This window comes from Trematomus bernacchii, unplaced genomic scaffold, assembly GCF_902827165.1.
Source record: "Trematomus bernacchii unplaced genomic scaffold, fTreBer1.1, whole genome shotgun sequence".
NCBI lineage: Eukaryota > Metazoa > Chordata > Actinopteri > Perciformes > Nototheniidae > Trematomus > Trematomus bernacchii.
In genome coordinates, this window is record NW_022987739.1 from 26267975 (window position 1) to 26285375 (window position 17401).

General features: G+C 40.0%; 1 protein-coding gene across 2 annotated transcripts in view; it reads right to left on the reverse strand.

Moving 5' to 3' along the window:
* The window catches only part of wars2 (tryptophanyl tRNA synthetase 2, mitochondrial), a 61224-nt gene that overhangs the window by 37826 nt on the left and 5997 nt on the right, over positions 1-17401 (reverse strand). The window contains exon 1 of one of the 2 annotated variants that reach the window (XM_034147421.1): positions 12849-12887. The exons of the other annotated variant lie outside the window; for it this stretch is intronic. The gene's annotated coding sequence lies outside the window, so the exon portion shown is untranslated. Of the gene's footprint in view, positions 1-12848; positions 12888-17401 lie in introns of those variants that run through there. 2 annotated transcript variants of the gene reach the window in all.

Here is a 17401-nt window from a genome sequence, read left to right on the forward strand (position 1 = left end):
AAGCAGGTGGTCAATCCTTTAATTCTGTCCAACTTTCCAAAATCCAGTCGCACATAATCCCACATCCTCGATATCACAGCGTCTCCGCTAATGAGTTTCTCTGCTGCCCGTCCACAGACATTCCTCCGCTGGGTTTATTCAGCTGCCTCCACCGGCTCAGCAACCAGGGATTCGCACCCGCAACCATCCGGGAGCAGACTGACTCTGCTCACTGTCCGAACTCACCGGCCTCAAACCCACCCACATTAATTATAATTACATTTCCAGCTTCATCCACCTCCTCCTCTTCTTCTTATTCAGTGTACATCTGTTCAAAACAGCTCACTGTCACTTCATATATTCGCCTGAATCGCGCACTAATCTGTCGTTAAACTGGATGATTTATCCGTGTCAGGAAGCTACAGCTTGATTAATGTGCAGTTACTGCTCATTGTTTTTGTTTTAATTGAGTTTTTTGAAGGGGGGGACGGTGGGGCGGCCATTTCTCGGCAACGTTTTATTAGTTTTTATCGCCCCAAAGACAGGAACGTGTGGAGTGAGAGAAATATGACAGCGCAGGTCGAGCCAGGAATCGAACACACGCAGTCGGAGTTCATTTTTCCAGGCGGGAGTGCTGGAGGCTGCACTTGTGCGGTCCATCGTGCACTGACTGAGTGACCCAGGAGTTCATCCACGGCTCATCAGTGTGTTCTTTGCCAAAGGTTGCACACTTCCAGCTGCAGGGTCGGCTAGAGATGCACATTTGGTTTTGCACCGGACTGTACATTTGTATATCCGAAAACTGCAAACACATGTTCTTCTGTAAATCTGTCAATAGTCAACACAGTGAGTCTGTCCGTAGCCAACAGCAGCTCCATTGTTGTATGACAAAGACAAATTATCCTCCATTTTTCATATCCACTCTCCGCTACGTTTCTGTCTGCCTTTAACCAATAAATATTTTATTCAAGTTTTCATTTCAGTATCTATTTCTTTAAACCTGAAACAGCAGAAGTTTCCGCCACTTGTATTCAGACAAAACAAGTTGTACACACAACACTTCACCTCTTAGGTTGATAAGATGAGCTTGTGAGCTAATCGTGAAACATCCAGAAGATCCTCTTGACCATTTGGCAAATGGAAGTGCAATAATTTCTTCTTTTTTTTTAGCTCATATGCTCTCCTTCAACGGCTAGGGAAATGATCTGTCTTTTTAGCTTATAAATGGTCCACCGGTTCAACAGCTAGTCGCTAACTGTGTCTGTCTTCTGTTTGGTTCTGAGCAAGCTGCGGCTAAAATAAGAATATGATATTGAACCAAAACAGTACATTTGTGGCCCAGAAAATCTAAACAATGCGCTGAAAGACTGGGGGGGAACTGCAAAGTCAGACCCTTTTACACATTGCCATTGTTAATATTACGATATTGATAAAGTACATTTTTTATTTAAGAATTAAACCATTCAACTTAGAACACGTGTATATATCTAATAATCCCTCCTAATACTTTTTGTACATATTGTTTGTTGATGATGAATTGTTTTATTTGTCTTTGTAAACTCTGAAACAAATGTTACAACACTTCTGATTCATTACTTGCATTGCATAATTAGGGTAGGCTATGTTACTATGAAGACCACTTCTGTAAAAAGTCCCTTTTTCTCGTATTTTAGTACGCCAAATTGGCATAAATTCCACAGGATTGAACTGGCACTTTTATAAGAAGAAAAACGTAACATTTTCTAGAAGCATCACATTTCACCTTATTGAGCAATGCTACAAAAAATGTGGCTATTGGCGTAAAAGTCCACAAGCACATAAAAATCTTGGCCTTCAGTTCAATCTTGCTTGATACAGAAACACAAGCACACACACACTCAGTGTACCTATCGGCAACACAGCAACCAACTCAGAAAACACAAACTTTCAGGACGACTATCAATACTTAACATCATTTGACCTCGGTTTTTTTTCTGCTTTTCTCCGACATGTCAGAAACGGACGCCAGCCTCCTCCGTCTCCCTCGCCTCTAGAAGTGGAAAGACGCACGAGGAAACAGCTGAAGGTTTGACTCCCGGCCAGGAAGTAGAAAAGCAAAAGGAAGAAGACAGTGAGATTTGGCAAGAGATCTCCATAACCGTGGCTTCAACTACAAAAGTACTGTACCTTTCCAGTTCATATGGAAAGGGAATATACGACAGCTTTAAACCTTTCTCATGAGGCTGAACGACATTCATGCTGTTATTTAAGGTTTCGGAGATGCTGCATCCAGAGCTGACTAACCTTTGATAAACAAGCACGAGAAACTTCAGGCAGCTGAAATCCTCACAAGAATCCATATCCTCCATATCCCCAGCAATGAAAACCTCTTATGTCCTTTGACCTCTTGTGCTCAATGTAAGATCCTTCTGTCCCTGCAGAACAAGTGTGCATCATGGCCCTTATCTCTTCAAACACCTTGACCCTTAATGTGATTACAAAAGTTACAGGTAGGCAGAGTGGATGTTAACTCACAAACACAAACTGCAGCAGATTTGTTTCTCATGTGAAGGTCTCCGCCTGCCGGAGAGATTCTGCAGCGAGCGTTCTTATCCTCCAGGCGGCTCATCTCTGAGCAGAAGAGACAAGGAGAAACAATTAAAGGTCATGAACGAAGCTAACTACCCGTAACCGCACTGAGAGCAGAGGGGTAATGAGTCCCAAAGATCCTACCACAGTTCACGGGTGAGCGGAGGGGAGCGGGCTAGGCTAATGGAAACGATGCGCGCTGATCAGTCCATAATGCACACCCAGCCCGGGGATTGAATGTCATAAGGAAACCCTTATGGGGGGAGGTGGGAGACGAGGGGTTTATCTCTGGAGAAGGTGCGTTGGAGTGACACCACATCTGTACATCAGTGGCGTACGGTTCCACCACGGAGATCCATCTTCTTCGGATTCTGCGCTAATCAAGGCCCGGGTAAGAAAGAACAGAAAAGATTCGGGTCATTGAACCAACAATCGTACAACAGAGCAGCGTTGCCTTGGGAACCCGAACACAGCCGATGCAAATAAAGTGATCTATTGGTGCCATCTGGAAAAGATTGGGCCGAAGGGTGCCTCATTCTTTGCCTCTTCTCGGGATCCATTACCGTGTTTATTTGTGCAGCTAAGCCTTGGTCGGCGAATAGGATTATGTAGTGGGGGATCGAGAGTAGGTCCTACACAAACAGGGCTATTAAAGCTGGATTTCGGATATATCCTGAACAATAATGGGTTTACAAGGCAAGAGTTTTTCCTCTCTCCTTCTCACAACCTCTTCATTTTCCAGAAATTGAAACCAGACCCGCAGAGAGGAGCTATGTGTGCAGTGAGAGAGAGGGAAAGCAGGCCAGATCAGTATTTATCAAGGCTTTGAAACACTTAGATACTGGACTGAGAGAGGAAGAGGGAGAGCCTGCACTGGTCATGACAGATTCTTAAACATCCTACATGTGGCATTAGGAGACGGAGTTAGAAAGCTTTAACAGATAAGGTGTTATTGTGTGTTTTACTTATCGTCAACAAATCCCGTTAGTCGTCTCTTAACACTTTGGCTGCAGCTCTCAGCTCAAAGCATAATGGATGAAAAGTTAAGCCTATCCATTACAACGCAAAGTCCCAGGTTTACTGTAGCTTAGGCAAGGCAAGGCAAGGCAAGGCAAGGCAAACTTGCCTTGCCTTGCCTTGCCTTACCTTACTGTAGCTTATTTGATTTCTTGAATATTTGTTGGGGAATTTCACCACTTCCACATTTCACCACTTCCACATTATCAACTTCCACATTATCAACTTCTCCTGCATTATGAGATAATGAAAAAAAATCCCTGACATACAGAAAATCCCAGGAAGTCATTATTTTAGCATGACCAGTTTCATTCTCAAAATGTATTTAAATGTGAGACGTTTTTTTCTTTTTCAAGCTTCATTCGATTCTTAAAATGAAGTCAATTTGAACAAAAACACAGTAGGGATTTTGGGTAAAGAGGTTATTTTTAGTATCAAATTGGAAGACATTCCCTGTCTCCCACGGACAACAGCAGTAAACACTTAACTCTGCTGGATGGCCACGTTTTCTCTCGTCATGCTAGCTTTTGTATCATAAGCTATTTCTAGGCATGTTTGCCATCTTTTCACAAACGTTTAAGACTGGGGTTAAGATGCAGTTGTTTTCTAAGTACTTAGTATTACTTTTATTTAAATATATTCAAAGTGCCAGCAGTCCACACTTTTTTTGTAGCTTGGATTCTTAATCTGAAACATTCATATTTTCTAGAAATACTGTAGGATTTGCTGGAAAACTGTTGCTTGTACTGAACATTGGCAAAGCAGTCCTGCCAATCTATACTTGTAGATTTTTTTTTTAAATATAAAAACAAAGAAGAAAAAAATATAATTTCTTTATATTTTTGAAGTTTTAGAATTTGATCATGATTCTAAATTTTGGATTAAGATTGAGTTTTAAAAAAGTGTTCTAATGTAATTTGTTATTTGATGAAGAAATCTAGGAAAACAGAGTTTCTCAATCCATCTTGAATGTACTTGATTACTTTTAAATTATATTTTTAAAGCTCTTTTTATATACTTTTATTGTTAATTACATTTTCCTTTTGTTGTTGTTATTTTAACCAGAAATGCTGTCCATTATGAATTTGAGACTTCTGTAATAAGAGCAGTAAAAAATGAACACCAGAGGCAGTTACTGTAATCAGGTCCCCATTAGCAACAACTTAAGCAGCATTAGTTATCAAATCTGAGCGGAGTCTCAACAGGTGGTCTTGGCTGAAACAGCCTAAAGTATAATGTAACTTGATGGCTTGTGTTCATTTCTGATGAAAACTGCAGACCTCAAAGCCGTCATCCAGATGTGTGTGTCAACACCAGGAAGGAACGGTCATCAAGAAATGTAGAAGAGCGAGGTGAACTGTCAGCATCACACACACACACACTCTTTGGAGACAGGAGAAAATAGATAAGAGACACAGCACAGTGTGAAGTGGCTGTAGGAGTGAATGAAAGAGAGCGATAAGAGAAAGAAGGAAACGGACTGTTGACAGAGAAAGAAAAACGTTACATTAAAATGGGGGAAAGTGTAACAGAACACACTGATACTACAATACATCTGTGGTTTAAACTTCATACACTTTGAGAAAACTTTTCCACACTACAAATAACATTTGAGGTTCCTTTAAATAAAATAAATAAGACTTCTGAACAACTTACACGAGCAGAACGAAGGTTTAACGGGTTTTCAGATATTGAAGGGAATATCTGCTGTGTATTTCAGCCAAGTGTTGTCATTTAATATGTGTGTGATGATTATAGAGGGATATTGAGAAGTCACATTTTGGTTGAACTTAGTACTAAATTGTAAAAAAAAAAAAAGGAAACATGGATATAGTTAAGAATACTACAAAAAGTCAATTTTAAATTGGTCAAGAACAGGTGTAAGTACAATACACTACTACCACATTACTACATTACTACCATTGCTTAACGTGACTGAACCGTCTGTAGCCAAACGTTTTGTACGTAGTAGTAGTAATAACGCAGTGTGAGGTGAGTTAGCTATAGGGGCAATAATTACTACAATATTAGCCCGAAAAAGTTACTTTTATGGAGCCTTTTTTAAACGTGTCAAAGAAATCTCCTAAATCTTGATATATTGGCTGGGTTGATATTATAATCTGACTTTTATTTCCAAAAGACAGAGTGGTATCAATACAAAATGCCAAAGATGATATGGTTTGTCAGAATTATTTTATAGAAAAATGTCAAGGATCTATAATAAACACTTTGTCAAATGTATGATAAAATATTGCCCAATATATCATAATCTGATATTGACATCAACTTCTAACATCCACTATACATTGAAACACTGAAATAAGAGCGATAAATAAGCACTATTACGATTTGCCTAAGAGATGCAAACTTTGACAAAAAAAGTAAAATATATTATAAAACAAATAAACGTATAAGAATTAGTAACTAAGAAGATTTGGCACAATCAGGAAAAATTGTCAAAAATAGCAAGATGACTTTCAGGTGAATTTCACGAGGGTTTGATAGAAATGAACAAAAATAGATAAAGTGAGGAAAACAAAATCCAGGAAACTGTACACAACTCCTCAAATGAGTGCCAAGGTTCAAACTGTCAGCCGCACCATCATCATCATCATCATCCTCCTCCAATCAGAGCTGCTCACCTCAGAGCTGCTCCATGAACACCACCCACACTGGACATCATAATCAAACCACACACCAACACACTGATTATTATCATTTGTCTCCCTCTGCTCTCCAATGATCTGTGGTTGGCCATCATCTGGATTATATTTCTGCCCTGGAAACCATGAAGGAAGCGAGCAGGAGGAAAGAGGAGTGAGGCGGATATAGAGATAAAGGAGACAAAAAGAGTGAGAGATGAGCAGTATGACAGATGAGGCAGAAGGCTCCGCTCTCTCTTTTCTTTGCTTTCAATTTGGCCTCCACTGCCAAGGAAGTGTGGCTGCCAAGTGTCCTTTCCCCCACTCACCTCTCCCCCTCCATGCCTCTCAGAGTGAGGTGCCAGCTTCAATCTCAAACATTTCTCCTCAGCTCGCTGGGTGGACCAGACCCCAGGGAGGGTGGTTTTGTTTTCCTACAGGGGGAACCAGGATTCTCACGGTGGTTATCCCCGCTTAGCACTGGAAATGAGCTGGTTTGACCTCCTCCTGTTCTGCATTATGCAGCAAATTGTTAATATGACGCCATTGTGCTGAGAGAGGTGATGCTAAAAGACATGTATGTTTCTTGCTATTACGTCAGGATATTACAACTTCATAACTTAATTTCTTTGAGCTGTTCGTAAAGTAAACGTACTCAAAAAGCAAAAATCCTGCTACCTACATAAGCCAAAACTTTTCACGTGCTACTGCATTTATTTAAAATAACCCATACAATTAACTACAAAAACTGTAGTAGTACCGTGTACTTAATACTAAGAATTATGTCTTGTCTAAAAACATGTACTGTGAGGAGGAACATCTGTAATTTTGTATACTACATATGTGACAAAAACTCTGACAAATGTAAAATCCTTATGACAATAACTTATTATTAGGTACGGGTATTTTTACTGCCTAATCTACATAATTAAAGCATTCTATTCTGGTACAATTTGCATAATATTATCATTTACACACTCCCTATTCTCTAGTTCTCTCCCACACCAACACTCACCTAATATTATTCATACATACACTCATGCACCCTCACCATCACACGCACACACACACACAGCATTAACACCAGCCGATGCCTCTCTGACACATGTGGAGCAGACTTCTAAGGCAGATTGATGTCGCAGATGCAGCGCAGTGCCCTGATACTCAGCCTGCTGTACAGATGTTACTATGCTGGTGTTACGGTGCAGCTACAATACTGTGTGAGGGAGAATGAGAGGGAGAGACCATTTCAGAACAGCAGTACAGAAAAGGCGAGTTGTGAGATTTCTTTTGTTGGCTGTGCTGCAGAGTCTGACACTTTTGTGAGCTTCACTATAAAAACCTCAAACTGAGATATACAAACGGATAAAGAGGAGATGTGAGAAAAGAGCTGGGATAACTTCAGACGGCTTGCTCGTAAACTCAGCTGTACGCCTGTTAAGCAGCATTATCCAATACGATTTATATTCATATATGCAGGTATTTAGCATTGTTTTGAATCCCACAGCATACCGCCTGGTGTTCATTTGTGTGCAAAGCTTTTCATTTGGATATTACTTTTAAAATGCATGGTTTAAAGATTCAGCTTCTGGATAGACTCTGCTTTCTTTCTGAGAGTAAATGCTTATTATTGTGTGTCATGCAGGAGGGTTTTGACTCTGAACTGTTTGTGCTTTCTTTTGGTTTCAAGTGCCAAAGGACTACACATGGGATTCAGCTTAAAGTTATATTCTGTCGTAGTGCAAAGGACGTCCTCTATGTATGATAATGCACATGGTGTCTTTGCAAATATAATAAATAAAGGAATTAGTCTGGAGTTGCAGCCAGGGTTGTGTTTAGCCTCATACATGATGAAGTGAGGGTAAATGAGCTACCCTGGCTCTTTCCAAAGTGAACAAACATGCCTACAGACACATGCAAAGCTCACTAGTTAGCATGTACTGTCTTGTTTCATACATCTGCATATACAAGAACTGTAAACATGGTGGTGTGTTAAGAGAGTTAGGTCCAGGAATGTGTTCGAAGTCCTGTCAAGATGAGGTTGCCAAGTTGAATACAATGCTATCAGAGCAGCCAAAACCTGTGCTGACCAGCTGCATCTGACCAACTGGAGCCAGAGACACCAACGTGCTGGGTGAATGCTGAACTGTTGTTTGTAAAGAAACAGTTATGGCATGCATGGCTGTTTCTTTTCATGCTTTTGTTTTCTTTACTTTTGACAGAGCCCGGCTTCTGTTGTTTCTGTGTTTTACGTTCCATGTCTGTTCCAGCCATGTTTATAATTAAACTAATGGTAAGCTTAACGAATGCCATTGTTAGCTTGTCAGCGAATGAATCCATTATAATTTGATCATTACAATTGTCTGAAGGCCAACTCACTTTTCAAACTATCTAATGGTTTTATGTCAATGGGCGGACACTCTGTTGTTTTGTAAAAGAAAAACAAAGAAACCATGTCTGTAGATGTTTTTCACTGTGGCCATTTGGTATGTCACAGCAGGAAAGCTGGATAATAAAAATGAATAAAAAGAACATTCCACTTAAATGATTTCCACAGCCTTTGTATTGTGCATGCAGGCTGACTGGCATAGCTTTTTGGAACACTTCATTCAAGCAAACATCTTTAAGGAAATGTGTTTCACCTTTGCTTTTTCCGTGAAAATGGTCCTTGTTAGCTGCCACTCATTGTATAACAACCAGTCATCTGTTGTCCATATTAGCTCCACCAATGACAGGGAAGAGTTTCCAAACAGTTCCACTTGGGGGCAGTGCTCCATGCTGCTGCAGCAGTGAAAATGTGGAACTTGTCTGATGGCTACATCTGTAGTTAAAACAGCATGAAAGCGTCAGTACTTCCCCCCCCAAAGCCTCTGAGGCTGGACGTGCTCCCAGCGAGGAGGAACCCTGCAGAGCGAGCTCCGTAACAACTGGCACACAGGCAGCGCTCGGCCCTGTGTCTGGCCTGTATGTGGCATACATATGTGAGATGGATTTCAACGCTTACATCATTAACAACAACAACACACGGTTGAATCCCTTTCAAAAGACTCTGTCCAACAGAACGAGACAGCTTGTTAAATACAGTAAGCACGCATATGATAGAATATTAAGATCAAACTTAGGGGACACGGGGTGTTTGGGCTTTCTGCACTCTGAGTTGATGAGAAAATCCCTTTGATTAAACATCAGCTTTACACCTCTTGAATGCCTCGTAATCTTGACTGTCAAATAATATTTTTACAAGCAAGTTCAATAGGATTTTTATCCTCTTAGCGTTTTAATAGATCTTTCCCTCTCTTCTTGCAGACAAATATGAATGCACATACATGAGTCTTTAGATGTTCCCCATATTGTTTGATGGGAAATAAAGATAGAGACAAAGAAGGGAAGAGTTAAGAGGTCGAGGACATGAGTACATCTCATCTTGGAGAACGCTCAAGAGACGTTCTATCAAAGCCACTTTCCTTCCGCCTATAAATACCAGCTCAATGAATAATATCCCCCACGCCACACAGCGGGCATTCATTCCAACTCACAGATCTGCTCAGCACATGAGAGGAGAGATCATCACAAGAGAAACTCAGTGGCCCTTACGATATGTATCATACAGATGTAGTAACAGAGCCTTGTGTTTTACTGTAACATGGTGCTCTGATAGTTAAGATCCAAATGTCCATAAAAGACCTGCTGTTTTAGTGTCTAGATAAAAGTTGAGAATGCGAAGAGAAGGATTCCTTCAGAGATCATTTTACAAGATAAATCACGCACTGACATCCAGGTATTTCAACTCAAACCTGCATTCACTGACTTTTTGATGAGTTGGAGGACGCAGAGAAAACTGTAAACACTGACATATTAGCCCCTTAAAAAGTGTTTATGGCAAACACGTTAGCAAGTAGTTGCCAATTTACACATCCAGCGTACCCAGAACAACATTAACACTTCACATTAAACACACACACACTGATTCGTGTTTCTGCGTACCTGATAAATGTAAGTCAAACATTTACTACCCTTGTAGCTTTGTTTTGATCCAAACCAACTCCAGAGAGAATATGTATGTGTATATCCAAGCAGCTAAACGCACTGCCATGTTCACCTGCTAGCTAGTTGCCTGCTGCAGCTAGAGACAAAGTCCATACAAAAGGTAAAATTGTGGGCTATAAAACCAAAACAAGGACCTGAAAGATACTTAAACCCCTGTGGGCTGACCACTACAAGTGACTTCAATATAATTTGATATGCTGTTGGAATACAAATATTGATTAATGCAAATATTACAGGCAAAGGCCCTAATATACAGTTGTGATTTTGTTACTTTAAAGTAATTTTTGTGTGTGTATTTTATGTGCTGTGTCATTTTAAGATGAGCCCATCATAATTTCAGTGATAGAATGTGGAGAAATCCAGCAAATAGCATGTTTAGAGTGAATAAAAACACAATTAATTTGAAACAAACTAAAAGGTTTTTATAGTTTTACTGGGTTTTTAAATAAATGTGTTTACTGTAGTTTCTTTTTAAATCCTCGCTCTCAGTGGCTGATGCTGTGTTGCCGTCAGGCTGCAGGAACAGGTTAAAGCAGGGGTGTCAAACACAATTTCATCGCGGGCCACATTAACATTATGGTTGCACTCAAAGGGCCGGTTGTAACTATATAAATATACATATATAAATATATAATATATATATAATGTATTACATTACATTATTGCCTCTGAATTGGATTATTATCGGATAGGATAATAACTTAGTAATTAACTACGTCTGAAAGCAGAAGTCCAGGGCAAATAATTGCAAGTCTCTTCAGTGCGCATGTCACAAAACGAGATGCATTGTGGGACATGTAGTTTATGGGCAACCTGCTTCTGTAAAGTGGCATGTAACCGTATAATAAACATATTATATTCTTTGCAAGCTATTGCGGGCCAAATAAAATGAAGTCGCGGGCCGGATTTGGCCCCCGGGCCTTGAGTTTGACACCCCTGGGTTAAGTGCTCAGAGGCACATTGGAGACATATTTGTTCAGGACATTCTGCTTTGCTTTTTGTGTTTGTGGTAAAATAAAAAGGGTTAAGTGAAGATGATTGGCTTGTTGAAAAGTGTATTGATTAGACCTTTTGCTGTGGTGGAGAAGTGATGATTTGTGCATTTTGTAAAGGCAGTATCAGGGGCTTTTGTGGGATAGGAGTGGCAACTGGCTTTTTTACTTTGAAAATGGGAAAACAAATTAAGGATTTACGAAAACCTGCATTTAAAAAGATGTCCTGTGTGAAATTATGAAAAGAAAAATGCAATATTGCCCAGAAATATCTTTAAATTATAACATTTTAGTGTGCTATTATTTACATGACACTTTTCTACCTAGTGCTTTACATTCTCCTTACTTTCTGTGTTATCTTATTCTCTTTTACATGTATATAGTTGACTTATTACTGCATCTTACTTGCCTTATTTTTATTGCATTTTTTGAATGTCTTTATATGTGTTAAGTACACTGTCTGTTATGTTACAGTTAACATACAGAGTTATTTAGATGTATTCGTTTCCTGTCCCAATCCTATCTATTTGTATTTGTTGAGGAACCCATCTCTTGTACTTGCTGGCGGGGCCTAATGGACGAGAACTGGGTGGGCATGGGAAAAGGATTCCTAAAGAGATCTTTACCAGGAAGCATCAGGTCGGAGATTACTGCAGGAACTCTTTATAGTCAAGAGTGACAGAGAAATATCGCTTCCAACATCTGCATGCTTCTTTTATCAGCCATGGCAAGTGAGACAGGCACGGGGGATTTTCTTTCAATCTTTTTTCAGAAGAAAGGAAGGGAGGTGAAGGGGAAAGAGGTGGATGGCAGCGTTCCTTCTTTCCATCAGAGATGCGGAGCGGAGGACTTCTGCCAGCGAGCCGAGCTTTGAAAGTGAAACGTAAGAATGGTAGATCACAGAGGCCAAAGAAAAAGGATAGTCTCCTCGTTACGACTCCCCCGGCCAGGGCCTTTGTTGTGGGGGCTTCTGCTTTTAACTGGAAACAGGTCCAGGCGCCTCCTGTGTTTCTGCAGTGTCCCACACACTCCCACACACTCACACACACATGTGGACAAATGCTTGGATGTACTGTACGTTCAGGCAAACTCACAAACTCTCCATCATTTCCTCATCCCCTAACGCCTGGTGACAGCTTGTTAAACCTGATGCCACGTGCTAAGCCTCGCTCTCCGCAGGATCTTTGTCCTCACCTGTCAGTGCAGACCGCGGGTGGCCAGGTGGGGGCGCCCTGCTGCAGAGGGCAGGTGGAAACCACAAGCCACGTAGCAGGTACCAGAGGAGAGGAGCCTACAACATCCAAACTGTGCATATAAATATGTCAACACCATTTTGTTCTCACTTTCTATCTCGTCATAAAAACGATTTCACAACCTGAAATCTGAGTCTATCTGAAGTGGGCCCTGAAATGTTTCTTCTTGAGATTTGTTATCAGATAGGTATTTTTTTTATTTTGAGCAATAGCAGGATGGAAAATGCAAAAAAGGAAAGATGACATTTCTTAAATTTGACATAACCCACCATTGTGTATCTAACTTTTCATCTGGAATATTAATAAGCATTAAGATGAAGGATAATTAGGGTCAACTTAAAGTCACATACTGTGTCACGTGTCTCTTTTAGGAGTGATGCCCTTCATTCTTTATGCTTGATTTCCACCCTGAGAGTTGACTGTTGGAGCCGAGATGGTATTTCTGGTTTGGATGCTGCAAAATATGAAAATCGTATTGTCTTCGTGAAATGTCATCAGTAGACCTGTAACCTGTTGGGGTATTTTACAAAAACAGAAAGATTTGACCACTCCACAAGATAGGACTGGTGTAAAGCTGTTATGCATTCGAAAAAGAAAGTTCTCCAATAAAGTGAGATTGCCGCTCTCTGTATTGGATTAAATGACTTCTAAAAATGTATTCTTTTGTAGAGCTTAAATGAAACACCCCAAAGCCAAGCAAAGCACAACATCTCACTTCATCCCACACATCCCAACCCTCATGGTTTTCATTTGTTATATGATATGGCTTATTTTTGTGGATTTAATGCTTTGTTGAATCAAACAGTAAATGTTTAAAACTAATGTGGCGCCACTTTTTATTTGGTAAATATGCTTTGAGTGCCTCGTCACCCTGGTTCCATATTTTGGGCAAAGGGGCAGAGCGACAGGCTTCAGAGGCGGTGCCAGAGCCTGTGGCGAGGTGGGCGTAGCTTTAGCATGTGAGCATATAAGGTGATTGACATCTTTAAGTGATGGCCAGAGGGGAGACTAAGAGACCTTTTTGGGATTTGTTGGCAAACACATGCATGCTTTCACACAGAAACAAATGCGTGCACATGCATACCCTTCCAGAGCCAATTGATCCTGAGAAAACCCACAATTTGTCCAGATTTCATCAGAGCAGGACAATGAGAGTTTAGCATATTGTCTGTAATGCATAACACATCCGAAGTCCCCTCTGCCAAACCATATAATCAAAGGCCCAGATGTGACAAAAACAACTGTAGCCTTTTTGGTGTAAAACCCAGTTATTTGGAGATAAAGGGTCTTGGGTTTTGTACACATCAAGCCGAATAAGACATATTTAACCTGTAACCTCTTTAACGCCAACTTAAAAGCTTGTATTGTCTCTGACTGGTTTCATTTTGGCAGTGTCAGTCAGTTAAGTCATTCCCATGCCTCTCCATCTTGTTCCACATGTGCTGCATATCATTAAAAGGAAAAATCCAGTAAAAAAATATGTACTCCCCGCTCTGCTCTTTGAGCTAAATATACTTTCCCAGTTGTTTTCAGATTGATTGGTCTCTGAGAAATGAAGATGGCCTCTCTTTATGTGCAGCTGTCACAAATCAGGTGCCTGATTTTCATCAGTTGGATCCATCCTGTGACGGATTATCGTGGCACAGCAGAAGGACCAAGGGGGAGAATGATGCTTCTGCTGTTCTCATCTGTCCTGTTTTTAAAAAATAGTGTTTTTCGCTTTTTGTTGTCTAGAGGGGGACGACATGCAGCGGGGTCGACCCAGTTCTTCCATTCTTACACGATGGTGTTCATATAACATTCTCACTTTCTGCAGAGTAATCCATTGTGCTGTGGTTTTTCCTATATGTTACTCATTCCTCCAAAGCCTTTAATGAGCCGCCCTAAATGAGGCATGTTGAGAGGATAGGTTTTTTTCTTTGCCCTTCATTAGTTCAGTATAACACATTTCTTAAATGGCCTAACGTGTGCAATTTGCCAAGGAAAGGATTATGCTAAGTGTATCACAGCTGCACTATTTATTTGGTTTGTGCTTTTACATCGACAGATAATTAGTTACAGCATTTAGGTATTTGCGTGTGGGTTTTTAATAGGTGTGCTGGCATTCTGCTGGAACTAACACTTCCGCAGTTATGGTATTTGGGAAAGAAAGTGTTATACAATTCATATGAATAATCTACTGCAATTGAAATCACAGACTTAGGTTGAAACAATATCTCAACCTCAAGTGCACGTACTGTATGTGTCCACCAAAAATGTCCATATACCATACAGTTTGCTGCAAAGAGAAGACGAGGAAGTCAGAGATTCCCCTCAACTAGCACTAACTACATCCCTCAGTCGTGTACAATGTATATTAGCTGTGGCCTCTTCTCCCCTCAAGAGGAAACAAGGGTAAGGGGTTTTGGTTTGATTCTAATTGGTCAGGTTATTACACTGTTATTTGCATAATTTGTCAGAGGGAATGGGGAAGGTCAGGGAGAGCTGATTAGAGAAAATGTCACAAAGGATTCACATTTCAGCAGCAACTGATTGGACATGAAGCTTTCCAAATGAGCCTCGAGGACACATGAAAAGTCCTCAGATGATGAGAAGAAAAGAATATAAGAAGTGGAAGGAGAAAAAGAAGAAAGCGGCGAAGAGGGCAAAATGGAGAGTCCTGTTATCCCATTCTTATTTCATAGATTAAATCAAAGCTTGCTGGATTTGCAATGATCACAGAGAATGATTCCAGTGTAGTATTTATTACACATCGTGAAGTAGAAGAGCTGCACACTGAGTTTTATATGTCTTTTTTATTTTCATGAAGTCTTTGTGTCTCCAGTCAAGTTCAAGTATTCACCCCAGTAAAAGGGTTCTAACAGCCAGGCGTGAGGACACAACGTTTCAAGCGGGTTATTAGACCAGTCCAGCTTTTGCCCCCCCCCCCCCCCCCACCCTAACTTCAAAGGGTTTTAAAGAGGAACACTATGAACACTATTACTTTCTTGAGGAGAAAATATATAATTATTCTGCAGAGTGTTTTGCTGAAAGACAGAGAGATGACAACAGCAGACACGCTAGCTAGGCTCTGGAGCTCCTGGCAGACTCTTCTCCTCATCTGTGCTCACACTGCAGAGTTATCAGTCACGAAACTTTCAACAGTGATTTCATGTCTAATCTGTCACTCCACACTGCTAAAGGAGTAGGGAATCTTCGGATTTGCGCTGAATAGCAAAGGCAAACTGAAATATAAACAGTTTTGTGGTAGAAAAGGGAAAAAAGGTTACTACATCTCAGATATGTATGACTGTTTAACTCCTCCAACAGAGCGTCAAGGAACTCAATATGCTAGCACTTACACTCAACATCATTTTATATGTATTTTTGTGCTATCTTGTCGACATTTTAATAATTTTTTGATTTTATATGAATTAATTGTATTAATGTATTTTTGTTTAGTTTTGGTTAAATTTTCTGAATGAAAGATTCTGAGTTAGGTTTGTCCTCAGTCAAATCCCTGCATAACACTTGATTACATAACATGTAGCCTTTTGAAAGCAGGACCAGAATATGTTCCTTCTTCAGATTATTGATACAATTTACATGTGAACTGGAGATGTCCTACATATACAAATATCAATATCAAAAACAAGGATGGCTTGAAGTATTGTTAAAGCCATTATTAAATTGGCTTCATCATAAAAAAAATCTATCCGAGATCTGCTTTTCATCAGGACTTTCAGATGTCTGGCACATTCAAAATAGATTTGTTTTTAATGCTGATATTTTATTTCTAAAGAGTCTCTGATATTGCATATTTTATTTGTTTAGAAATGAGATCATTATAAACCCATTTACGTGTATTTGTTGCTTGAGCCGTGTGTTCCTGGCTCAATACAACCAGCTGTGGCTATGGTGGAGAAATATTCACACAACACACACACACAACACACCACACACACACACACACACACCACACACACACAACACACACACACAACACACACACACCACACACACACACACCACACACACACACACACACACACACACCACACACAACACACACACACACACACACACAACACACACACACACACACACACACACACACACACACACACACACACACAGTCTGTCAAACCTCTGCTCCTCTTTAAACTGTAGGATATGGGAAAAAGCTGCAGTAATGCATTCTGGGATTTCAACCACCCAAATACTTTCTTTCAGTGGTTCAGTCTACATTTTTCAGGTATTTATCTGGTACAAGACTATCTTACATTTTTTTTTAAAACACTAGCTGGCTGTGATGGACAGGTGTCACACAGTGGGGCATCATAGGTCACCTTATCTTTAATAATATGGTCAAATTCAAGATTATTTTTAATTTAAATTAGAAAAAAACGTAACAGACCATAATTGATTATGTTACCAAACATTATTAAATTATATTATTTGGGCCACAGAGCCCTTGTTTAAGACCCATGCTTTATATTAAAATAGTAATTACATAAATGTACATTAGTGTATTTATAAATGGATATAAATGTATCATTAAACAAATCTTTAAGTCAAGACAAATATCAAACGGAGCCATTCCCATTAGTCTGTTATATTTAAAGATTAGCAAAATGTCACATTGATATAACTTATATAAGTGAAGTTTTAGGTCATGGTTAAGAGATGTTTTTTATTGAGAGATGAAAGTGGAATAAAGTGGATTGAAATAGGTTAAATGTTTCCTCTCGTCACATTGACTCCCTCACTCTTACTTTTCAACAAGCCGTTTTACTTCCTGTTTCATGTCATGTCCAACTAACCCTTTCCCGAAAACCCTGACTTGTACTCTGACTTTACATTTGACATCGGGTTCCTTTTACACAACTTCACATACTCAGTCCCAAACAATTCCCGGTCACAC